Source organism: Stomoxys calcitrans, chromosome 2 (assembly GCF_963082655.1).
Source record: "Stomoxys calcitrans chromosome 2, idStoCalc2.1, whole genome shotgun sequence".
Lineage (NCBI taxonomy): Eukaryota > Metazoa > Arthropoda > Insecta > Diptera > Muscidae > Stomoxys > Stomoxys calcitrans.
The window spans coordinates 132,422,177-132,449,957 of NC_081553.1; the positions used below are offsets into that span (position 1 = coordinate 132,422,177).

At 34.6% G+C, this 27,781-nt stretch overlaps 2 protein-coding genes across 2 annotated transcripts in view; both read right to left on the reverse strand.

The window, feature by feature from the left end:
* The window catches only part of LOC106090680 (putative mediator of RNA polymerase II transcription subunit 26), a 285,790-nt gene that overhangs the window by 20,466 nt on the left and 237,543 nt on the right, over positions 1-27,781 (reverse strand). The gene's annotated exons all lie outside the window — the stretch shown is intronic.
* Positions 1-27,781, reverse strand: part of LOC106090679 (syntaxin-1A) — a 237,162-nt gene that overhangs the window by 587 nt on the left and 208,794 nt on the right. The window lies entirely within an intron of this gene.

Genomic DNA, 27,781 nt, shown 5'->3' on the forward strand with positions numbered 1-27,781 from the left:
AAGTTTGGTATATTTATAATGAAGTTCATTATAATTTACATATGTAGGAATTGTGTACATTAAACTTCACAATGAGTGATGTTAATGTTTGTTTTGACTTGGAAAATAAGCTCTAAGTATCGATCTAGACAAAAGTTATACAAAACAGACCATTTTTTAAAATATTCCACCATTATTGAGATCCAAACAAATAATTTTAAGTGAATTGGTTAAACATTAAACAGCATAATTAATCAATTTTGTCATTCACAACTACTAGCACTAAGTGACCAAACTGTGTAATGTTCATAATGTAGTGATAAAGAAAAACCATTATTTAAAATCATCAGAAAATGTTTACTGATATCAGTAAACTTATTTCTCTGGGCTTGAAAAAATGTGTTTCTAGACTCAAATGGGAATAAAATGAAATATCGCGGTTTGTTATTGAATATTCTAAAATGTTTTTATATATTTTTCTCAATTACACGTAAGGACGAATCACAAAATCTAGTACATAACATCTGTGTGTTGCAATCGGGACGTTTTACCCTGTACGCAGAAAAAATCACCAAATTAATTGATCCAATTAATTTTTGTATTAAAACTGCTTCAGTCACGAAAATGATATCAATCATAGTTTATGAAAAAAATAATTGAAAAAATTCATTTAAAAAAATTGCATATTCAATTAGAAAGAACAATTTAAAATTTACAATCCTGGGAAAATGTACAGCTCAAAGACAAGGTAGTCGAGCGTGGTTAATGTGGTAATTGTATCATAGTGCCGTTTTCGCAATTTATACGATTCAAATATAACATACTAACGCACGACCCTTGAAGCCATCACACCTAATTTGGTTGAAAAGTCTTCTAACCAAAGACGAAAAGCGTCCCATAGTGGTTGGTGTGTGTTGCTATCTCTAAAATTGTAAAATTTAATGATATTCCCCCTAACAGGCAAAAAACTTGAAAGTGAAAAAATTCAGTCACGAAAATGATATCAATCATAGTTTATGAAAAAAATAATTGAAAAAATTCATTTAAAAAAATTGCATGTTCAATTAGAAAGAACAATTTAAAATTTACAATCCTGGGAAAATGTACAGCTCAAAGACAAGGTAGTCGAGCGTGGTTAATGTGGTAATTGTATCATAGTGCCGTTTTCGCAATTTATACGATTCAAATATAACATACTAACGCACGACCCTTGAAGCCATCACACCTAATTTGGTTGAAAAGTCTTCTAACCAAAGACGAAAAGCGTCCCATAGTGGTTGGTGTGTGTTGCTATCTCTAAAATTGTAAAATTTAATGATATTCCCCCTAACTGGCAAAAAACTTGAAAGTGAAAAAATTCAGCAGAGCCCGGCCGGGATTGGAACGTGGGAACACGGAGCAACAGCGAGAGCCGTTGCCTAGCATTCGAAGCCATCAATACAACTTCTAACAGATGCACAAAATCATGTGTACCACGGAAGTAGTGTAATTGTCGCAGAAAAGAAGTCTGTCATTACACAAAAACACATGCATTGGAAAAATGTACAGCTAATAACAGGGTTGTCGAGCGTGGTTGATGTGGCAATTGCATCATAGAGGCGTTTTCGCAATTAATACAATTCAAATACAACATTCCAACGCACGACGCTTGACGCCATCACACCTAATATGTTTGAAACGTCTTCTAACCAGAGATAGTGTGTGTTGCTATCTCTGGCTTTCCTTTTCCATTTGCAAAGAAAATCACCTATCATTAAGCTCGTCTCGTAAGAGAAACAAAGAAAAATTTAAAAATTTAATGATCTTTGCCCTAACAGGCAAAAAACTTGAAAATTAATTAATTTTTTAATTGATTTTATCAAAAAAGTTATTGAAATTTTCGAAATATCCAATTAATTTTTTAATTGGGTCAATAAAAAATTTAATTGAAAATATATTCTAATGTTATACTAAAATTTTTGCGAATAGCGCGCTGGCATTTTTTTTAAAAACGGACAGCTGTAGGGTCTAAAATGTTTCCGATTTCATTAAAAAATGATTGCAAGAACTTACAGCCTTCGTCACTAAATTTTTTTTCTTTTTTTTCCTTCTATAAAAAAAGTTGTTTCCAATGAATAGGCGAACGCATTGGATGAAAAAAAGAAAAAAGGTTAGTGGTCTTGGTCGTTATTGTTTAATTGAAAAAGATTAAATTTTTTTAGATTCAATTAAAATTTTTTTAGATTCAATTAAAAGTTTTTAAGATTCAAATAAAATTTTTTAAGACTCAATTACAAAAATTATTATTCAATAAATTTTTTAATTCAAAATTTCAATCACGATAGAAATTGAAAAAAGTTTAGATTCAGTTAAAAAAAAAAAGATTGAGTCAATGATTTTTTAATAGAAAATTGCCTAAATCTCAAACACAATCGCAATTGACAAAAATTCGATTTCAATTACAGAATGATTGATTGACTTAATTAACTTGTTAAATGAAACCACTTTTATTTTCAACTAAATTTTAATTGAAAAAATATTCGTGATATTTTATTCCTTGTGCAAACATCATACATTTTAGGTTTATCACTAGTAGCTAACGCCAGAATTGATTCTCCTTCTTTATTTGCATACCCGGTGTTAGCTATCATAAATGGATATATTAAACCATTGCGATATATTCAACATACAAGCTGATTTATTATGGTTAATTATGGAAATAAATCTGTGGTTAATATTGAATGAGAAAATCCTCCGTAATGTGTATGAAAAATAAAAGTGAGAGGAAAAAAACATGAGATGAATGAAAATTTAAACATATATATGTTGCATGCGGTTTACTTTCATTGAAAGTAATTTTTTTAATTACAACTGTTCTTTGTATATTATTTGTTGTTTTATAAATGGATTTTCATATTAATGATTTAAATAAGAAAACTAAGCTTAAAAAAGAAATAAAAAATAAAATAATACGACGAAAAAATGATCGAAAATGGCACAAAATTAAAATAAAGGATTCCATAATGTGAAACAGGAGATTAAAGTCACAATTTTGCCCTCTACTTTATCAGAAATAGATAATCAATTAAAAACCACATCAGTCTTATAAGCAAAGTTGTATTTCATTGTTCATTGTTCATAGTTCCTATATCGATAAAGGTTAAGTTGGTGAAACATATTTGTACAACAATATTGTTTGTAACTAGGAATAAGTTATTTGATTTAAACAAAATTCTTCAACGTTGAGGACAGCCTTATGTTTGGCATTATACAAAAATTAATTTTCTTTAAATGTAGTTAAAACCTTTTATCCATTGTTATACCACAACAGCGGCAGACCAAACAAAGCCTCGAATGAGAATCGAAACTACAATACAACCAAGCCAGCTACCAACTCAGCTAAAAGGGCGCCAATTGTAATGTTAATCTAATTAAAATATAAGAACTTCTAATCTAAATAACTTTGGTGCTTCTTAATGTTTATACTTTAAACATAAAACTTTAAGTAAAGTTATACGTTGGTTTTTTTTAATTTTCAAAATGTAAAAAGTATCAATAGATTTTTTTAGCGGATGTAAACATTCGCAAGTTGTTGGGCTCTTTAAAGCGATCTGGATGGTTCATTGGTAGGAACTAGAAGACATCTTCCTTCTCCTGGCCCTGTGGTACCGCAATGGACGAAAACGTCTAAGTGAGTCTGATGGCAGACTGCCACTTAAACCAAACCAATCAATAGATTTACATCATCGTCTTCAACAATGAAATGTTACTTGTTCAAACATCACTACTATACCAAATTCTTTTCAATCAAATAACTTGAGCCAGTTACAACTGAAAACCATATGAAGTGATTCATATGCATGGCACACACCGACGTCATGTTCGTTAACTATGACACAAACATTTCCGAGTATCGTTTCTTTATGCATTCCTAATAAAAGCGTCACATTTCTTTTTGACAACTTTCAACAAAACGCCAAACTTTGTTAGTTGCCACCAAAAGCACACAATCAAAGCTAACTACGTACAATAGTTGGCAGAGTATGGATGTGCTGTAGGTGTATTGAACTCCACACTTATAAGAGCCAATGAACTAAGACTAAAATTTGTAAAATAAAAACACCTAAGTGAGGAAATATGTTCCAATGAGTCGTAGAGTTTCAAGAAACTTTGAGAATACTACAAGAATTTTGTATGTAGATATCAAACTATGTTTTAGGTGCCCCAAATGATACACAAGCTAACTTTTTTATGGGGTCAACATGGCGTCTAGGGTTGCAATTATTTTTATACCCTCCATCATGGAATGTGGGTATACTTATTTCGTCATTCTGTTTGTAACTCCTCGAAATATTCCTCTGAGATCCCATATAGTATATATATTCTTGATCGTCATGTCATTTTGAGTCGATCTAGCCATGTCCGTCCGTCTGTCGAAAACACGCTAACTTTCGAAGGAGTAAAGCTAGCCACTTGAAATTTGGCACGAATACTTCCTATAAGTGTAAGTCGGTTGGGATTGTAAATGGGCCATATCGGTGTATGTTTTGATATAGCTGCCCTATAAACCGATCTTGGATCTTGACTTCTTGAGGCACTAGAGGGCGCAATTCTAATCCGATTTGGCTGACATTTTGCAAGAGGTGTTTTGAAATGACTTCCAACAACTGTGCTAAGTACGGTTCAAATCGGTTCATAACCTGATATAGCTGCCATATAAACCGATCTTGATTCTTGACTTCTTGGGCCACTAGAGAGCGCAATTCTTATCCGATTTGGCTGAAAATTTGCAAGAGGTGTTTTTTTGTAATGATTTCCAACAACTGTGTTAAATATGGTTTTAATTGGTCCATAACCTGATATAGCTGCCATATAAACCAATCTGGGATCATGACTTCTTGAGCATCTAGAGGTCGCATTTGTTATCGTGAACTTCAACATACGTGTCATTTATGGTCTGAATCGGTCTATAGCCTGATACAGCTCCCATATAAACCGATCTCCCTATTTTACTTCTTGAGCCCCTTAAGGGCGCATTTTTTATTCGAATTGGCTTAAATTTTACACAACGACTTCTACTATGGTCTCCAGCATTCATTTCAATTATGGTTCGAATCGGACAATAGCTTGCTATTATAGCTCCAATATCATAGCAATTCTTTCCTTTTATCATATGTTTGCCCAAAAAAGAGATACCGGGAAAAGAACTCGACAAATGCGATCCATGGTGGAGGGTATATGAGATTCGGCCCGGCCGAACTTAGCACGCTTTTACTTGTTTTTTTTTGCGGTGGTTCACTCATCTATGTTGCTGACATTTATAACAAAACGACTGACTAAAAAATTGAATTCCTTCCCAGAAAGTTAGTAGGCATCTTTATTATTAAGTTTGAGACAAAAAAAGAAAATATTGTTACTACTTGCGTTCCTTAAAAAACTTTCACATGTAAAAATGAACAACCTCATACCACCGATGGAAACGTTTTCAAACTTCATAGTTTTACAAATATTCTAAATTGTAAGACGGATTGTCGTTAAAATTTTTATCAGCCATAGATAGCAAGTCCAAATGGAATGAAAGCAAGAAAATTGGAATTGAGCTGAATGAGCAATTTGTTGGAGTGAATATTACTCTTCCGGTGGAAGAAGTTCATCTACAACTGAACACAGTTTCAATTAAAAATTGCTTTTCGTTTCGATGAGTTAATGAATATGAAGTTTTTCGAAGTATTAAAAATATTAAATCCGATGCTATAGGTGCTGATGGTATGAATCCCAAATTTCTAAGGCTTGTCTTGCAAAAACTGTTGCAAGGTTATCACACATGTATTCGACACAATCCTCACAAACAAGTTATTTCCACTAGGCTGGAAACGAGCCAAAATAGTACGGGTTCCAAAGGTCAACAAAGAATGCCCACCCATTGCTATTCTTGCTTTTGTCATCAAGAGTACTAGAAAATATAATGGCATAACAAATGATATGCTTTTTGGATCATAACAGTCTTCCTTCGGATAGCCAATCAGGTTTTAGAAAACACAGATCGTGCCATAATTGATGTAGTAGAAACCTTGAGAGCAAATCTGGATAATAGAACGGTCTTATTTCTTGGCCTTTATATCCCATGGTGGTTTAAGGTCGCAGCGGAAATCATTGTGCTCAAATAGGATAAAAATTTCCATATAAATTTGGAAAATCTCTTCAATGGTCAAAAGGATTTGGAAGAAAACACCCATGCACTTTCAACAATAATTGGATGGAATTTTACGAATTTCTAAAACCATCCATTACATCAACGATTCAGGCTTTAATGAAATATCGTTTAGAAAAGATGTTTGCATTTGTACCAGCTACGTATTTTATTGAGGATTTAGTGTATGGTTCATAATATGAGCTCCATAGATAAGGGATAATGTCCAAAATTTTCTAAGAGTATTATACGTTATTCGTAGTATGTAAGGCATAAATAAATATTCCACAATATGTTTAGTAACAGACATGCAGAGATGCTGTCAGATCGAGGAGGCATTTAGGAACTGGCGCTTGGATAAAAATGCCAATACTGAACTGCTGCGCAAGCAGGCAAGATCTTCGTGTGCCAATGTGCGTAGGCTCGCAAAATTTTTTCACGAACAGCGTCCGCGTACTAAGGTTCTTGCTTCTACACGAGGAAGTAAGAGCTTTTGGTCGTTCGTGAAAAGGGTAAAGGGTAGTTCTTCATCTATTCCAATTCTTGTTAAGGATGATCAAACGTTCACTGACCCGGTTGATAAGGCTAACCTGTTGGCTGATATATTTGCGGGGAACCCTTCCCTGCCGGACAGCAATCAACCACTCCCCTCAATCGAAAATGTATCTGGCGTCATGCCCCAAATATTTTTTCGAACTCGTGGAGTTAAAAGGATTCTTGAGAATCTCGACGTAAATAAATCCCCGGGCCCGGATGATATATCATCACTTGTCTGCTCTGATGATATATCAACACTTGTTGCTCGTCCATTACGCAACCTTTTCAACGTTGCCTACCGTGCGGGAGTCTTCCCGGCGCCTTGAAAGGCTGCGAACGTTCAACCAATACCTAACAAGATGAGGCGAACAACCCTGCGAATTACCGGCCAGTTGCGATAAGCTTCGCTCTCTCCAAGGTTTATCATGTTAAATCACTATTTTGCAAGGAATTTCGTGTCTAATTGCCTTCTTAGCGACCAACAATATGGGTTCCGCAGAAATCGCTCTACGGGCGACCTCATGGCACTTCTGTCGGAACGTTGGAGTCGCTCAATCCACCAGTTTGGTGAGAGTAAAGTTGTGGCTCTGGATATCTCCAAAGCATTTGATAGGGTCTGGCACGGTACACTACTATCAAAGCTTGTCGCATTTGGTATCGGTAATGGCTTCGTTCGATTTATTTCGAGCTTTCTTAAAGATCGCACTATTCGAGTCGTTATAGATGGGTTCTCATTCAATGAGCATAAATTGACCGCAGGGCTCTCTTCTTTCTCCTTCTCTTTTTTCTTATTTTCATCAACGACCTGTTGGATCAGACAACGAATCCGATCTACTCATTTACAGATGACAGTAATCTCTGTCATTCGTACTCATTCGACCATAGGCCAAGTCTTCGACAGATTGAGGACAAGAGGGGGGTTATGGACGAAATACTCTGCCCGAATTTGCTGGCCATTTCTGAGTGGGGTCGAATGAATCGAGTAGATTTTAATGCACCGAAGACTCAGTGCTGCTTGTTGTCACACAAACGATTGGCTGACCCACTAGGATCATCTTTGTCTATAAAGGGTATAAATGTTGAGCTATCAGAAGTTCTTGATGTTCTGGGCATGAAAATACAAAGTGATATCCGTTGGGCTAAAGATGTATTTGAAGTGTCGAAAGAAGCATCACATGTATGGGCTGGAGCTTCAAAATCATCCCTGGAGCTACTGGACCGTGTACAGAGGAGAGCGATGGCGTTGATTGGGGACAGTAGGGTATCCAACTCTATTGCCTCCCTTGATCATCGTCGCATTGTGGGTTGTTTGGCGCTGTTCTATCAGTACTTTCATGGTGTGTGTTCGTCTGATATTCGTCTTCTTATTCCTGATGTGAGATGTATGTCAGGGATACTAGACATTCCATGAAAATCACACCCGTTTGCAATTGATTGGCCAGCGGACCGCACAATGCATTGTAGGGATAATTCTTATTTCGCCCGAACCGTTCGTATGTGAAATCGACTTCCGGCGAATGTTTTTCCCACCCACTTTAACATCCAAAGATTTAAGGCAATTGTCAATAAGCACTACATCCTTTCCCCCCTCCAATTCCTAACTTCCTCTCGCCAACGCTATGCACTGCATTCATAGGGGACATCCCCTGCGTGTTGGTTGTAGAAAAAAAAACCGTAAGATTTTGTTGTTTTAGCCACATTTGCATGTGCACTCAACCAAATTTGTTATTCAAAACAGCAAAAACGTTTGCTAATAGAGCATGCTGAACTAGGAAATCAGACATTACTGCTGTTTCAGTAAACATGGGCAGCTGTATTAGCAAACATTTTGGTCAGACAAATCAGCAAACAAATTCTGTTGTTTTAAAAACTGCTAAAAAAAGTTTTATACTATTTTTTAAGTTTGCCTGTTACTTTTTTTGATTACTTTAGGAATTTTTTTAGAAATATTGTTGGAAGAGATGATTTTAATTTGTTTACTTCCTTACACATGATATCGCGTCCATTGGTATACATTTCGTAATGTGGCTGAGCTCACTCGCATTTTTTGTTATTACTGTCATTGTCTTTTGTTTCTAATTTAAACAAAAAAGGTTATGGAAAGATCAATACATTTCTGATTGGGCCGCTGATGCTATTTTGAGGTGTTTTATTATGTTAACACTTGTCACAAATTTGCGATTAGATTTCGGAAATCTCGTGTTTTGCAACGAGCATTTTCAGTGTTAGCAAATCTACTTCTTAAGAAGATTTGCAGCAAATCTTCTCCGAAAGTAGTTTTGTAATCCGAAAAATTTAAATGCAACACTGCGATGGCAGTGACTGCAGGTTATTATCGGTATTTTCGAAAAGGACTTTTTCGAAACCTCTGACATTTTCTAGTCGAAATTAAGTTGAATAAAATTAAATGATTTCAACAATGAAAACTCTGACCACAATAATAATTCTGAACAAAACAAAAGTGCTGACCAAAGTAAAAATGCTGTAGAAAACATGGCTACTGTTAATTTTAGGTGATTAGTCAAAACAAGTGGATTAGGGTTGTAGTATAAGCGTGGTTCTAGAAATAGAAAAACGAGGTAAAACATTTCTCCAAGGACAACAAGTTTCGAAATTAATCTATTAAAATTTAGCCTTTGGAGAAACTAAGCAATGTTTTTACTTGTTTACATTTGGTCAAAAAACAAAATTTTTCTATATCAAGTTTTAAGCTTATGTGATGATACTTTTTTGGACGTAATGTAGGAATTTAATAAAACTTTTTGCATAACTCTACAACAAGGAACAATAACATTTGTGCAATTCAATTGCACAAATTTCATTATTCTTTATTTTGCCAAAAGAGTATAGACAGAAAGAAAAACAAGAAATATGTTAGTCCTTTTCCTCCACTCTAGGCCCAAAGGTTTATAAGAGTAAATTTCTAAGCAATTTTTTAATAAAATACTTTTATTTGCATTCTCTGGCATGGCAAAGTTTTGTGTGGAATGTTTTGTGCCTTACAACAACTTATTTCCATTTAAAAGCCCATGTCCATGTTGGTATCTTATGTCTCATCGACAATTTTTTTGTGTGATTTTTACCCCTATATTAAAACCTTGAACTGCCAACAATTTGGGTCAGGCATTTTACGTCAAACACCACACTTTGGCATTTTTTTTCGTTACGCGAAATTATTTAAAGTTGGACTATTTTGCGTGCTTTTTGCATTTTATAGTGTTTCCTTTTATCAAATTTTGGATGTGCAGTTTGTACTTGCTTGAATAGTACATACAAAACATCCATTGAACAAAGCATATGTAATAACGTCTATAAACTTGTATCGGCAAATAATGTGTTTTAGATATAATTGCAAGTGATAAGAAATTACAACGCATGGCAAAGATATTAATGCGAGAATGGAAAGACATATAACCATTTTTTGTAAATGGGGAAAATATTTAATTTTTTTTATGAGCAATGAACGTGTTAATTACAAATTCCTATTCTTAGCATTGAAAAAAAAAACATGTAAGTTCGGCCGGGCTAAACTTTTGATACCCACCACCTTGGGTATATATGTAAACCACCTTTCGTTATAATCCGGTGAACAATTTATAACGTATGCCCCCATAGCAGCTATATCGAAATATGATTTGATTTGGACCAAATTCGACACGGACATTGAGTGGTCTAATAAGTACAAATCGTTATTTAATTTTGTAGAACAAAAAATTGGTCATTTTGGTAGCCATATCCAAATATAGACAGATCTGAAATATAACATAAGTCATTGTGTCAAATTTCAGCGAAATCGGATAATAAATGTGGTTTTTATGGGCCTAAGACCTTAAATCGGCGGATCGGTCTATATGGCAGTTATATCGAAATCTGAACCGATCTGTGCCATATTGCAGAAAGATGTCGAAGGGCCTAACACAATTCACTTCCAGAAATTTTGGCAAAGTCGGACGATACATGCGCTTTTTATGGACCCAAGACCTTAAATCCAGAGATCGTCCTATATGGCAGCTATATTCAAATCTGAACCGATCTGGGCCAAATTGAAGAAGAATGTCGAAAGGCCTTACACAACTCACTGTCCCAAATTTCAGCAAAATCGGATAATAAATGTGGCTTTTATGGGCCTAAGACCTTAAATCGGCGGGTCGGTCTATATGGCAGCTATATCGAAATTTGAACCGATCTGTGCCATATTGCAGAAAGATGTCGAAGGGCCTAACACAACTCACTTCCACAAATTTTGGCTAAATCGGACGATACATGCGCTTTTTTTGACCCAAGACCTTAAATCCAGAGATCGTCCTATATGGCAGCTATATCCAAATCTAAACCGATCGAAGAAGGATGTCGATTTGCCTAACACAACGCACTATCCCAAATTTCAAGAAAATCTGATAATAAATGTGGATTTTATGGGTGTAAGACCTTAAATTGGTGGATCGGTCTATATGACGGCTATATCCAAATCTGAACCGATCTGTGCCATATTGCAGAAAGATGTCGAGGGGCCTTGCTTAACTCACTATCCCTTTTATGAGCCAAAACCTTAAATTGAGACATCGGTCTATATACCATCGGTCTGAACAGATCTGGGCCAAATTGAAGAAGGATGTCGAAGGGCCTAACACAACTCACTGCCACAAATGTTGGCAAAATCGGACGATAAAGGATCTCTTTATGGGCCCAAGACCTTTAATCGAGAGATCGGTATATATTCAAATCTGAACAGATCTGGGCCAAATTGAAGAAGAACGTCGACTGGACTAACACAACTCACTGTCCCAAATTTCAGCAAAACCGAATAATAAATGTGGCTTTTATGGGCCTATGACCCAAAATCGGCGGATCGGTCTATATGGGGGCTAAATTAAGATATAGTTCGATATAGCCCATCTTCGAACTTAACCTGCTTATGGACAAAAAAGAATTTGTGCAAAGTTTCAGCTTAATATCTCTATTTTAAAAGACTGTAGCATGATTTCGACAGACAGACGGACGGACATGGCTAGATTTTCTTTGATTTTTACGACGATCAAGAATATATATATTTTATAGGGTCGGAAAGGGATATTTCGATGTGTTGCAAACGGAATGACAAAATGAGTGACGGCGATGGGTATAAAAACGGAGCCCATAAGATCCAATCAAGCGATACTCATATATTGCGACTATATCTTAATCTCAACTGATTTCAATATGCTTGTGATTTTGGAATCATAACAAATTCTTTGTGATGAAGGGACACTTTTGTTATTGTTTTTGGACTTCCTAATCAAGTATGCCGGCGCTTTAGAACGCAACTGCCAGCAACTTGTTGTTGTAGAAGTTTTCTTTTAGCTTGCCAATAGTTCGGCTAACGAAACTTGAGTGACTTTCTTTTTGCCAATGGTCTTCTATTTATATCCACCCAGACAAATTAGTCTGCTCACATCAGCAAACACTGTCTGTGGTTATTGAATTAAAATTTGTAAACTTTTGAATCAATCTAACCAAATTCTTTGAAATGCCGGCTATAAAAAGGAGGCCCTGATCATTGAGCTTAAACTCCTGTTCCTTAGTAGAATGTTCGTGGGCAAAATTTGTTGTTATTTTATCTGCTGTTATTTAAATTCGTTAAAAAATTTGTGAATTGTAGAAGATTTCAACAAATTTGACGTTATATGCTATTAAAATTCAAAGATAAGATGGAATATAAAAATTTCAGCAGACTTTCTGCTGTTATAGCAAACATTTTTACTGTTTTACTAACAAATTACTCTGAGTGTCGTACATAACGGTACTGCCTAATTCTTTTTTATTTTTACATTTAAACTAAACATAGAACATTGTTAACAATTATGTAGTTCTAAATTAAACTGAAGTGTTAAACAACTCAGGGTATACACACACCCGCAAAAAATTAGACTGCTGATATCAGCAAGCACTGTCAGCTGATATTAAGTTAAAAATTTTAATATTTTCAATAAACCCATTCCAAATTTTTGAACTTCTTAACAAAAGTTGAGGCATATGATATACATGAACAAAAAAAAGAACCAATTTTAGTTTTTTAATTTTTTGTTTAAAAGCATTAATTTATTTAAATTCGACCAACAATTTGCAAAATGTAAAAAATTAGAAGAAATTGGCCATATGTGTTTGTAAAATTGAAAGATTAGATGGAATATAAAATTTTTTCAAATATCTATGAAATTTTTGAGCTTTTATAACATTTTAGAATTTTAATTAAAAAAAAATGTTTGCTGTTTTAGCACCAAATTACTGCTGTCGCATTTTCAGCAGACTTTCTGCTGTTACATCAAACATTTTTGCTGTTTCTACCAACAAATTTCTATGAATGCGTACTCACGTATACACCACACTATGACCTATATCTATTTGAACCGATTTCGACAATATTATGCAGGCAAAGCGCTAGGCATGGAAGAATATAATGTGAAACATTATTTAAAAACCCGCATTTTTGTAGCCAATAATTGAAAGTCGTACAATACATTTATACAACATCTATATATAATTAAACCTTCTTGGAAAGGAAGATAAGCCTAAAATCTAAATCTAAAATTTTAAATTATCCCCCACATTACATTACATTAAAAGACTAAGCCGTCTGATCCTCAAAGTACATCTAAAGCACCATAATGCATATTTCCTTCCAGAACCAAGCTCTTTGGACTTTTACAGTGAATCGCACGCTCTTCTTCTTGTCGTATGGTATTTCAGAAAATCGTATATTAATCTATTTAAGACTTTCATGAAAGAAATTATAACAATTGCAAAAAAAAACCGAAATAAAGAAAGGAAAAATAGAAACGAAACATCTACAAAAGTTTGCAGCTGTATTGTGGTAATTATGATGACGATGCTGATGATGATAATAATGATGATGATTGTAATGGTGATGGCATCAGCAACAACAAGAACAACAGAAGTAGCAGCAGCAAGAACAACGAAACAAACGGCCCAACAACATGAATGAACAAAATTGGCCGGATACAATTTCGTTTCCGTTTCCACATTAAGAGATACAAATGTACAGCTGTGTACTGAGTCCTTAAGGACAATGACGGTCACGGGTGGGGAATGTAGAAAAAGAGGACCATACCATTAATGTGCACACAAAAAATAGGGGCACCCATTCGCTGAGTTAGTGCTAATGGACATAAGGGTCTGTCCTGCCATTATGTGCACATCTGTGGTGGATGTTAAAATGTCTGTCCTTACATATGTCTACTGATTCGGACTAGGATGCATGATCCCGACCGACAACGACACACTATCTCAGTTTTAGCTTTTGGCGAGTATTAAGGTTGGCATTCAACTGCATTTGTTAGTGTAGCTCTGATGATGTTATTGTCGCAGTGCCACACCAACACTTCCTTCCGGTCTTGATGACTCTCAACATTTTGAATGTTCGTGTAAAGCTCTTGTTTAAGACCAGTTCTGCAATAAAGTAAATGGAACCAACATACTATACGGATGGACATGAATGACCATATGCCTGTGTGTGTGTGTATAATTTTTATGTTTGGTATCATTGCATTCACTAATCAATGGCAATCCCATTGCTTTTTTAAAGGTATGGAATGGTATTTTACGTGTAAATATGAAAATTCTATGAAAATAAAAAAATGTATGTGGAACTGGATGGACATTTTAAATTATTTTTTTTTAATCATATGGCAATAATGATGAAACATGCTGATAAGGAGGCATTTAAGAAATTTATGCAGATCAGTTAAGTATGATTTTGATTGCTGGTCGATGAAGTCGAGCCCAAAATTTTGAAGGCTTTCTTCAGAGCGACACTTCGTTTAGAGAGATTAGAAGAGTTAGAACTGAATGCTTATCAATGCAAGGTGTACAAATCTAAGATGGAAAATACGGTAGTGAGTATAGGAAAAGCGCCGTAAACTACTAGGTGATCACTTCTGAAGCCCAATCACCGGTATCTTAACCAATTGCCGACGCACAGTGGCGCGGACAGAGGAAACAGGTTGCAAAAATCAATATTTTCATGTGCGCCTACGAAATTTGGAAAGAACCTATCTTATGTAAGAATATCAAACGATTTCAAAAGTGGTACAAATAGAAATGTCAGATTTTTAGTTTGGGAGATATGACCGTTCAAAGTTGACCAATTTCGATTTTCAAAAAAAAAAAAAAAAAAAAAACACAATTGTTAGGTAATTTGGTTTGTCTGCAAGTATTATATTTCGAAAACTAGATAAGGGATTGCCATATTTTATTTTTTCTATTGTTGGCCATACTTAACAAATGTAGAATTATCAAAAAATAATGATTTCTTTCAACTTCTCTAGACAATTTACTATTTAAGAAGTACCCATTACTTCACTATTATTGAACTTCGATTGAAAATAAAAAAAATATTCCCTTTATTCACTCGCCATATTTTAAAAATACGCTCTTTGATTGTCCCTTAATATAATTTAAAATCGTTTAGCTGTCCGTACATTGCAAATTGCAAATTTTGCCCATGAACATTCCACTAAGGAACAGGGGCAAACTTTTCACATATCAATGAGTGCAGTCCGATTCAAATTTAAGCTCAATGATAAGGGGCCTCCTTTTTATAGCCGAGTCCGAACGGCGTGCCGCAGTGCGACAGCTCTTTGGAGAGAAGTTTTACATGGCATAGTACCTCACAAATGTTGCCAGCATTAGGAGGGGAAAACCACCGCTGAAAATTTTTTTCTGATGGTCTCGCCGTGATTCGAACCCAGGCGTTCGGCGTCATAAGCGGACATGCTAACCTCTGCGCTACGGTGGCCTCCACAGCTGTCCGTACATGCTTCATTTAAAAGACATGGTTGAAGCAGTGTTTGGAGGACATGTCCCACGGTCGTAAAATCTTTGGAATAATTCTATATAACATTGAACATATAAAGATATTTACACGAAACTTGACATAGTGAATGTGGAGATAGTTTCCAACAAGTATGCAAAATTTGGAGACCTTGTAGATCCAGTTTGCTCCACTTATTTACCATTTCCCACAAATTTTGAATTTTTTTCAAAGATTCATTTCATAGGCTGAACATTTATCTATTCTATGCCTTTTAAATAATCTTATTCGGTTCAAAAAATATGGCTTTTGCATACAGATGTTGGGCACTATGTAGACGGACCGTAGGCTCGAAATGGTGCCTGAATCCAAGGATAGTCCATTGGCTCTACAGGAGCGTGATTAGACCAATACTTACTTACGCCTCTGTAGTTTGGTGGACTGCTGTGGAGAAAAAGTGCAACATAAGGACCCTACAACAGGTTCAGAGAACATGTTGTCTGACAAAGGCGGAGCGATGAGGACCACGCCCACTAGGGCACTGGAGACTATTCTAGATATCCGACCCGTAGACAGATGGGAAATGGATTGAGGATGGGAGCAGCTCATACCATCGCGGCATAATCGAGGCGTTTCCCGATTCCCTTAGCACAGTAAAGTAGACCAAGCCCAAGTTTTATAGACACTAATAAATAGGCTAGTGGTTATAAAGTTGGTTAGCATGTCCGCCTATGATGCTGAACGCCAGGGTACGAATCCTGGCTAGAACATCAGAAAAATTTTCAGAGGTGATTATCCCCTTCTCCATGTAAAAACTGTCCCCCAAAGAGGTGTCGGACTCGGTCAAACCAAAAATGTTATCGAAATCAGGATAAAATTAGTTTATAAGCATGCTATATCCATTTATGAAGCATTCTGGTATTGGCGCTCCTAATTAAGGGTAATTAATATTTCTAATTTCAGCCAAATCGGTTACAAATTAGATTCTTAGAAGCTCAATGAAAAAAATTGGCAAATCCGTTAATATGATATATTAAGCGAACTTCATGTACGAAAATTCAATAGAATTGGGTAAAAATCGAGACTTCTAGGGGTTCAAGAATTTTAAATCGGCTTATATTTGACCCAAATATGAACATATTTGGTCTATTTTCAATCCCTCAACAAATCCTGTTCGTTAAGCTGTATAGTGTGAAATTTCAATTCTATTGCCTTATTAGCACCAATGTTGACTTTATAAATTCAATGTGGAATGTTTCTATAGCGTATACCAAGAAAAATTAGTCTGCTGATATCAGCAAACACTGTCTGCCGATATAAAATTAAAAATTTTAAGCTGTTGAATAAATTGATTAAAAATTTTTGAATTTTTTTTCGTTTAAGATCATAAATATAATAGTACAGGTTGACCTCGCTTAACACGGGGGATATGTTCCCATATAAATCCGTGTTAAGCGAAACCGTGCTAAGTGAAACAGGAAGCCAGTACAAGAAGTAGGGTTCCGTTCTAAGATATCAAAAAAATACACCAAAAACAGTTTGTTTTTAACTTTTTATTAATTCTAATTGTAATTATAGTTGAATTAATCATCAAAAAAACTGATTGTACTTCCAAAATTCAAATTTTTCTATAATAATTTAAATGAAGTACAAAACTACAAAATTAAAATAACTTAAGAATTCAAAATTTTCTAAATTATGTACATTTATTCTTCATCACTTAAGATTGTTAATCGTGCAAGCTTCTAAGTTTCGTTCAATTCGTGATTTTGTTGACATCCTTTATACATTTGGTTGGATGGAACTTAGATAACCTAATAATTAACCAACTGTGTACTTTCCATATCATATTGTATTGATTTAAACTTAAAGCATCATTCTATGCCACATTACTTTTCTTCTCGCATCAATTTTAAAATGTTTTTTAGACCCTAGCTCCCTTTACAAATGGTAAAATAAATTTATTTTTATATCAAGCAATATTAGTTTGCAACTTTGCCTCATTCTCATCAACATGGCTTCAGATTTTGACAACTGTTCCAAAGTTACAAATAGTATGCATACACACATACATACACACACACAGAGCCAATCAACTGGTACAGGCATGACTACATTGCTAAGAGATTACAAAGTAAATTTGTTGGTACACACTGTCTATTTTCTAATCTACTTACAGTAGCATTTAGTATAGCTATTGCAGGTCATATGAAATGAAAGCATAGCATAACACTGTGGGGCAGCAAATATGTTGGCTACAATTAGAAAGATGTTGCATACTTTTTTATTGGGGGGGGGGGAAATTGTACAAGCTGTGGTATTGATTGGACAACAAATTAATGCAATGTAAAACATATGTATTTCGAATTTGAAATAAAAGGATGTCATATACAACATGTTTTTATTTTGGTTGGCTTAGCAGAGAAGCAAAAACATTAGGAATTTTAATTAAAAAGAGCATCTGTTGCATACTTAAAAGGGTCATTCTGCAATTATTTTCATTTGGCTTAAAACATGTTTAAGAATTACACTTTAACTACTTAAGGAAAACTTTTTTTAATTACTATACATTTATTTTATTTATTAAATTACAATTAACAATTGTAACTCAATTATTGCAGCTACGACAGTTATGGCCTTTGGCTCATATAAGTATAAAAACCAGTAAGAAAAGACAAAAGTCGGCCGACTTTATAATACCCTACACCTTACCCTATAAAAACAAAAGGGGGCTACATCTAATTCTCAAACAATTTTGATGGACCTCGGCGGATGTATCCAGATAGATTATTAAAATTCATGAAGCAAATTTCGAGCAGAGCAAATATGTTCAAACTGTAATAACTACGATTGACAAATGACAACAAATTACCCAAAATCTGACGAACATATACATGGGAGCCATATCTAAATCTAAACCGATTTTGACCAAACATTATGGATATTATGGAAGTCGACGAGGAAAGCGTTGTACAAAATTTTGGGAAGATTGGTCAATAAATGCGCTTGCAGTGGGTCTAGGAGTGAAAATCGGGTGATATATATATATATATATATATATATATATATCCTATATCTAAATCTGAACCGATTTCACCAGTAATATCGAGAGTCATAAGAAAATCCTTTCCGCCAAATTTCTAGAGAATCGGTTTACAAATGACCATTTAATTGCTGTATTACTGCAAATCGGACTAACATATATATGGGAGCTATATTCAAATCTGAACCGATTCACATGAAATGCACAAGTTATATCGAAGGACATAAGAAAGTCCTTCCTGCCAAATTTCGAGAGAATCGGTTGACAAATTACCATTTTATTGCATTTTTACTGCAAATCGGACGAACATATATATGGAAGCTATATCCAAATCTAGACCGTTTTTTTCCATTTGCAATAGGCTTCGTCTCTAGGCCGAAAAATATGCCCATACCAAATTTGAAGACGATCGGATGAAAATTGCGACCTGCACTTTGTACACACATTAAAATGGACAGACGGACATAGCTAAATCGAATCAAAAAGTGATTCGGAGTCGATCGGTATATTTACAATGGGTCTATCTCTCTTCCTTTTGGGTGTTACAAATAAATTCACTAAGTTATAATACCCTGTACCACAGTAGTGGTGTAGGGTATAAAAACATATTTTCATTCACACTATAATCCATAGGTTCTTTCTGATCATATACAGAAAAAAATAACTCTAAAAATATATATAAATAAAGTCATAAAAAAATAAGAATTTCGAATTAAATTAATTGAGACACTTATTACGGTGCAGCAGTACTTATTGATTTATTTCATCATAAAGAAAATGATCTCGGTAGGCTAGACTACCAAACATGAGATCATGAGTTCTCAATACCAAAATTATTAAAATTTGTTTTTAAGGATAATAGCAGAGGGTGACAGTGGAAACCCCGAGAGCAGCAGTAAATGGAACAAGACAAAACAGCGCGTGCCGAATGAAGAAAACAAAAATACCACCACCCGAAGCAAAGCACATGCGTTGGCGTTGGCTGGTTAGATGGTTTTTTGCCTTGCTTATGAATATATTGTTGCTGATGTTATATGTTGGCTTGCAAAGAGTGCCTTTCAACGACAAATTTGCACTTTGGGCCATTTAGATTCAAAATAAATTGTTGCAGGAAAATTAACAACTTCCGTAGTTGTTTTTTCAACCAAAGTTGTTGTTTCTCAAAATTATTTTTATCTGTGTAATCGATAACATATTTCATACACACTTTTATTTTAGACTTAAAAACTGTCAGCAACTGTGGCGCCCCAGTCCCAAAAATTAAATGTCAGGATTATGCTATTGGGACCATGTGAGTGTGGAAAATTCGCTTAGATTACTTTAGACATATTTTAGATATATTTATTTTTTTATCATTGATTTCTTTAGACAATCTGTGCATTTTTTGAGAAATTCTTTTCAAGTATTTCTCTTACGATCTATGTAACACACATAAAAGCAAACTGGGATTGATGATTGTATATACTCGTCGAAAAATAGTACGAGTGTAGCATCACAGTTGATTGAACTGCCACATGCATAATTTTGCTTCTTGCTTTAGAACATTCCTTGATATATATTTACCATATGTAATCACCCGCGTGATAACATATGGTGGCCGCTAAGGCCACCGTAGCACAGAGGTTAGCATGTCCGCCTATGACGCTGAACGCATGGGTTCGAATCCTGGCGCGATAATCAGAAAAAAAATTTCAGGGGTGGTTTTCCCCTTCTAATGCTGGCAACATTTGTGAGGTACTATGCCATGTAAAACTTCTTTTCTAAGAGGTCTTGCACTGCGGCACGCCGTAGGGACTCGGCTAAAAAAAAGAGGCCCCTTATCATTGAGCTTAAACTTGAATCGGACTGCACTCATTGATATGTGAGAAGTTTGCCCCTGTTGCTTAGTGGAATGTTCATGGGCAAAATTTGCATTATCAACCGCGTAAACTTCTTTACTAAGTGGTGTCACTCTGCGGCAAGCCGTTTGGATTTGTCAATAAAAAGGAGATCCCTTATCATTGATCTCACATTGATTTGAAAATTTGCAATTTATCGTTTTATAGCATTTTAAATTGAAAAGTTTATATATACTCGAACTTGCTTGAAATTAATTATGCAAAGGACACATTTTGCAAATTACTACAATACAATTATCCAGCTCATTATTTGATGATTCCCAAAAGACTGTTATTAACGTATTATTCCACACAAGGACTAATTTTAAATTCATTCCCGAATCGGTTCAATAAAAACAACAATAATTCCCAAAACAATTTGAAATTCAATTACATGTATGTATGTGTGCAGAAAACTCAAAAGTTTAAATGACACACAAAACAAATACTGTCATTTATGCAAATGTATATAGAATTTGAGTGGCGTGGGTGTGGGCATGTGAAAAATGGATAAAAAAACAAAATGGATATAACTGTCGTAAAATCATTCAAAATTGTTTCGTACAAAGTTTGGAATGGAGAAAATTTTAAATCGGTAATGATAATTTTAAACATGTGTCGGAATGTATGGTTTATGAATTAAAGAATGGAATTTTCATAAAAAAATGAAGTGTCACAAAATGAAGTGTCATGCCCTTTCCAAAATGTTGAAGTTCAATTTACTGTCCAGCAAAACACCCAGGTATTTTGCACTATCAGTAAATTGCACATTCTTTCCATCCAATAAGAAACGTAAACTGTTGCGAGATTTATGCTTATTGTGACTCTGAACATGTGTGGAAATTACGAATTGCCAGAAAAGATTTGTATACGGAGCGAATCGATTTCGAAGTATTTCACCTTATGTGAAATAACTGTATGGTATGCCTTTAATAGATTGCTAGACTTCCGATGCTTACTCTTTCTACACAACAAATTTATCTTGCTGAGCCGAAACACCTTTTTGACAAACAAACTTTCTCCCGGTCATTGCGCTTAAGTTGTATTAAACCATTTAGAACCACATATTTAGTTTCAGATAGACAGTTCTTTATACACGCAGTTCGATTGTGGAATAATCTACCATATAATCTTCGTACTATTAGCTAGAAATAAAATTGTAAATTTTACCAAGTGCTCGCCGTTTCAGATATTGATGCAGAAGTTGTACACGGCTAAAATACTCATAAAGTAAGGGAGTAGGAATGTCTACAAAAATCTTTTCTGGTCCTCGCCAGCATTCGAACCTAAGCGTTCAATGTAATCAACAACATCAACAACAACAACAACAACAAATTTTGCCCATGAACATTCCACTATGGAACAGGGGCAAACTTCTCACCTATCAATGAGTGCAATCCGATTCAAGTTTAAGCTCAATGATAAGGGGCCTCCTTTTTATAGCCGAGTTCGAACGGCGTGCCGCAGTGCGACACCTCTTTGAAGAGAAGTTTTACATGGCGTATTGCCTCAAAAATGTTGCCAGCATTAGGAGGGGAAAGCCACCGCTGAAAATTTTTTCTGATGGTCCCGCAGGATTCGAACCCAGGTGTTCAGCGTCATAGGCGGACATGCTAACCTCTGCGCTACGGTGCGCTATGGCGGCAGTAAAAATACAAATTTGCCCATGGGCATTCCATTAAGGAACAGCGGGGATACTTTTCTTATATCAATGAGTGTTGTCGATTCAAGTTTAAACTTAATGATAAAGGTCCTCCGGTTTGCTTAGTTTATTTAACACGACAAATTTTAGCAGCTTTAATGAGGAGATACCCACTGCTGAAAATTGTTTCTGATGGTCTCGCCATGATTCGAACACAGGCGATCGGCATCATAGGCGGCCATGTTAACTTCTGCGCCATGATGGTTTCCACCAACAAGGCAGCTATTATTGTAAAAAATCAATTTGGGTGTTGTCGGCGTTTCAAGCTTAATGTTTGGAAATCGAAACCTATGGCAAAGTTAATCACATTGTAGAGTAGACTGAGTTTATCTACAAGACTTATGGAAATGTGGGTCGTGAAAAGGGTCTATAACGGTAACTTAACTCTTTTATATGCTTCATATGGTAATTAAACAGCAGGTATTTGAGAGAATGTTTGACTTTACAACATACATACATGTCAAATGTGCATATGGAAAAGAAATTGACTTCCAAATCCGCCAAGTGGATATGAACCACATAAACTGGTATATTTTCTTTGGGAGTATTGTTAAGTTTTTCGTATACATCAAAAATTTGTATTTACGTTAAATTTTTTGAAACTTATTATGTCCGTGAACTTATATTTTTTCGAGGAATTTACCTTGGCCATGTTTCAGCTCCAGCAGCTTGATCATATTTTTCCATTGAAGCATTATGTTTGTTTAATAAAACAAAACTGCACGCATTCTGTCGATTATTGCAATGAATTTGCATGTTAAATGTCCACATGATACATTAATCGAAATCGCCCAAATTGATGATTTACCCACAGGACTATGTCTGCAGTAGCCATGGGAAATTCGTTGTTCACAAAGTGATGCTTGAAAACAACATCAACCGTTTTACAGATTTCCTTGTGGCATTTTTGGTAAAACTGGAAATTTAACATAATTTGTATGGATATCCAAAATAACCTTTGTATGGGTTTATTTATGGTCACCGCAAGATGGTTGAAGCTGGTAGATGGCTGGCATGTGGAGCTAGGTGTGTGTACACATCATACATGCTCTAGAAACCTTCGTCGATAGCCGACTGATTGGTCGGTAGGGGAAGAGATATTTAATGCAATTTAAATTCTTACCCAACAGCACTCAATGGATGTTGATTTTAATGATAGCTCCCATCCATACCTGAATAATGTCGTTTAAAATCGAATTAATTACATTGTTTCAAAGTGTGTAACCAAACATAATAGCAGGCTTGTGGTTTATTTCAAAATGTACTTTTGTCTATTATATTTTGCAATAGATTTTAGAGTGAGGCAGGGACGAAATCTGAACAATGAACAAAGTAAACGTAATATCAATCTTCTATTTTCTATAATTATATTATGTAATATGTCGTAGGTTTTCTTTCCTATGACTTTTTGTGTTAATAATCATATTTCGTGAATAGAAGTATGCATATATAGCTTAAAAGAATGTACTTTTCTACATTAGACTAAAAGTATGTCTTTATGTTTCGGTATATACTGAAAAAGTTAATTTAAGATGCGAAAGGATAATTCATTTGTAGTAACATTTTTCGTTTAACAATTGAGAGAACAATAAGATAATAAATAATAAAAAAAAAGATAAATAAATACAAATATTAAAGTGCAACTTTTTAGGCATGTTAACATTAAAAAACAAAATATTTAAGACAAATTATATAAAAACAAAAATAATAATAGTTAAAAAAATAATAATACACACATGAATTTAAAGTTCTGTTTATTCATTTATTGAATTTAAATGAATTTAAAGTTGCTTCTGTTATTCTATCAAAGTAATGTGTAACTGTAATTATCTCTTAAATTGGGAAAAAGTTGAAATACAATAGTACGAAGATTAGATAGTAGATTATTCCATAATCGAACTGCATGTAAAGGGTGATTTTTTTGAGGTTAGGATTTTCATGCATTAGTATTTGACAGATCACGTGGGATTTCAGACATGGTGTCAAAGAGAAAGATGCTCAGTATGCTTTGACATTTCATCATGAATAGACTTACTAACGAGCAACGCTTGCAAATCATTGAATTTTATTACCAAAATCAGTGTTCGGTTCGAAATGTGTTCATTCACCGTAACGTTGCGTCCAACAGCATCTTTGAAAAAATACGGTCCAATGATTCCACCAGCGTACAAACCACACCAAACAGTGCATTTTTCGGGATGCATGGGCAGTTCTTGAACGGCTTCTGGTTGCTCTTCACTCCAAATGCGGCAATTTTGCTTATTTACGTAGCCATTCAACCAGAAATGAGCCTCATCGCTGAACAAAATTTGTCAAAATTTGAACACATTTCGAACCGAACACTGATTTTGGTAATAAAATTCAATGATTTGCAAGCGTTGCTCGTTAGTAAGTCTATTCATGATGAAATGTCAAAGCATACTGAGCATCTTTCTCTTTGACACCATGTCTGAAATCCCACGTGATCTGTCAAATACTAATGCATGAAAATCCTAACCTCAAAAAAATCACCCTTTATAAAGAACTGTCTATCTGAAACTAAATATCTGGTTCTGAATGGTTTAATACAATTTAAGCGCAGTGACCGGGAGAAAGTTTGTTTGTCGACTCAGCAAGATAAATTATTTTGTGTAGAAAGAGTAAGCATCGAAAGTCCAGCAGCCTATTAAAAGGCATATCATACAGTTGTTTAACGTGAAATCGATTCACTCCGTATACAAATCTAGCAATGTCATTTGTGGCAATTCGTAATTTTCCCACATGTTCTGAACAATTAGCACGCTTAGGTTCGAATGCTGGCGAGGATAAGAAAAGATTTTTGTAGACATTCCTACTCCCTTACAACTTCTGCATCAATATGTGAAACGGCGAGCTCTTGCACATGTTCCATAATAGGATGTTTTGTGGTAAAATTTGCAATTTTAATGCTAGCGAAAGGCCTGCAAATGACAAATGTTCGTCTATTAACACCATTCATCGAAAATCAATGCGTCACTGTGCGATACCGCCATTAACGTTCTTTCGTGCAATGTCGTTCAAGCGAAACAAGATGCCATGATGATACATCTGTTGCAATTATATGTTGAAAATTTTGATTGAAAAATCATTTTAAATAACAGAAAACCATAAGACATGTGTCCCGCTATTCATTTACATCAAATGGACGTTCGAAAAAATTGGGGAAGTGATCATAAAACTTTACAAATTAAAATTTTTTGTAATTGGGAATTTTTGTGATGTTTAAATAAAATTGAATGAAATGTTTTAACACATCTCGCAAAACACTATTTTATCGTTGTACACATTATTCGCCAATTTTGAAAATTCACATATATGTTGTATATTCTCCACGTTATTTTATTTTTGTACCCTCCCCCATAGAATGGGGGTGTACTAATTTCATCAATGTGTTTGTAACACCCAGAAATAACCATCAGAGACCCAAGAAAATACCCTTAGGGGTATTATGATCATCCATAATAATGTTTACCAAGAGACAAACCAACACATCTCCACTTTTATATTGGGTTGCCCAAAAAGTAATTGCGGATTTTTCATATAGTCGGCGTTGACAAATTTTTTCACAGCTTGTGACTCTGTAATTGCATTCTTTCTTCTGTCAGTTATCAGCTGTTACTTTTAGCTTGCTTTAGAAAAAAGTGTAAAAAAGTATATTTGATTAAAGTTCATTCTAAGTTTTATTAAAAATGCATTTACTTTCTTTCAAAAAATCCACAATTACTTTTTGGGCAACCCAATATATTAGACGATGTACTCATATTCGACCATGATCTGAAGAAGTCTAGAAAAATGTCCTAATTTAACTTCTATTATGGCTGACAATGGTTTTCAATAAGATGATAGTGATAATAAAAATTAGATTACAACTGAAATCTTTGTGTCTCTCCAGCTATATTTAGCTTCGAACGCTCCATTCTTTGGTTAAAATTTAAATTTCAAGTTAGTTGCACCAGTTGACATTATCTTGCCCAAACGCTTTCAAAATTTCTTACTATTATTGGGGCAGCAAAAATAGAAACATGTTTGAATTCGATACTCGACATTTCTGGAATATAAATTCCTTTTAAGAACATTGTTAAGTAAAATGGTCATCATTGTGTACGTCTACAATGATATTAAATGCCATACACATTCTCATGTGTACACAATACAAAAACGGAAATCTAATAATCCAAGCAAAAATTAGATTAACTTGTGTCGTGTGTGCTTGAATTTGTGTTATGTCCGCTACTTTTCAACTGTAAATATATGCCTTCTTCTCTCTCTCTCTCTCTGTCTTGCTCATGTACAAGTCTCCAACGGTATATAAAGTGTGTGTACATGATATATGCTATGAGCAAAGCAATGCAATTTATGGCTTTGTCTAGGGTCGATTTCTAGATAGAGTGAGTATAATATATACTCCAGAAAAAAAGTTTTGCTGTTTTTCATCTAAATGAGACCAGTAATTGAACAAGAATTGGTCACTACCATGAATACTTTGCCATTGTATAACCATTTCTCTGTTTCAACTTCATCCGAAGTACCGTTATTCTAAATTTCTGTGGAAGTTTAAAATTTCTAAAGAAAATATTAATATGGGCATTAGTACAAATTAATGTTTTAGGAGCTAAAGAGCCAATTGGTGGGAATCGACCTATCGATTTATATTTTTTTTTTGGGTTTTTGACGAAAATTGCCTTTGGCGACAAAATTTTGGGCACGGGGTGCAGAATGATTGTTGAAGTGAGATTAGCTACTAAATGAATAGTGAAAATTACAGCTGCAGTCAATCCACTTCGCAATACAGTAGCTTTTTGTTAACAATCGTCGATTTGTATAATTTTGTGATGAAAGAAACTTCAATATTGATGGACCCAATGGTCAGTTTTATATAAAGACCTCCTAAGCAAAAATATAATTGAATTTGCTGATGATTTGTATGGACTTTTCCATAAAACAAGAATACTTCCATGTTGAACGGATGAAAAATGCTTATTTTATTTTTTAGCCATGAATACCGATTTGAATCCCATCGAAATTCTATGGGGCATAGTATCTGCAAAGGTTTTTGCAAAATACAAGCTTCACATGACGCTTAAGCTCTTCAAAAAGGCAATAATGACGAAATATTACAAAATTGATATGGCAACCCTAAACAACTAGGTGGGTTCCTTAACACAAAGACAAACCAATATCATACTAAATATTTACTTTAAGACAAAGAAATAAGCAGAGCAAAACAGCAAGAAATAATGCAAATGAAACAACTGACCAGGCATTATACAAAATATTAACTAAACAAAACCAACGAAAAAGCGCATTAGATCGCTTATATACCTGCACAAGATTATTGTAAAACGAAAACCTAATTATCTCTTCGATAGATTACGATTCACAAGATCCGGAAGAGAGAAAAAGTTAATTCCCTGTAAACGACGTAGTCTGATATCTGAGTGGCAGTTTTATATTAACCCTATACGTATTCGGAATACTCTTCCACATGAAATCCAAATCGTCAGCAACGTCTTAACTTTTAAAATTAAACTTCTCACATTTTTTTAATAACTTATACATTTTTAATATATTCCTTCCCTTTTTAAATTCCTTTATAATTTCCATTTTAAATAAAATCGCGATACAGGAAACCACTTTTTGCTGACTT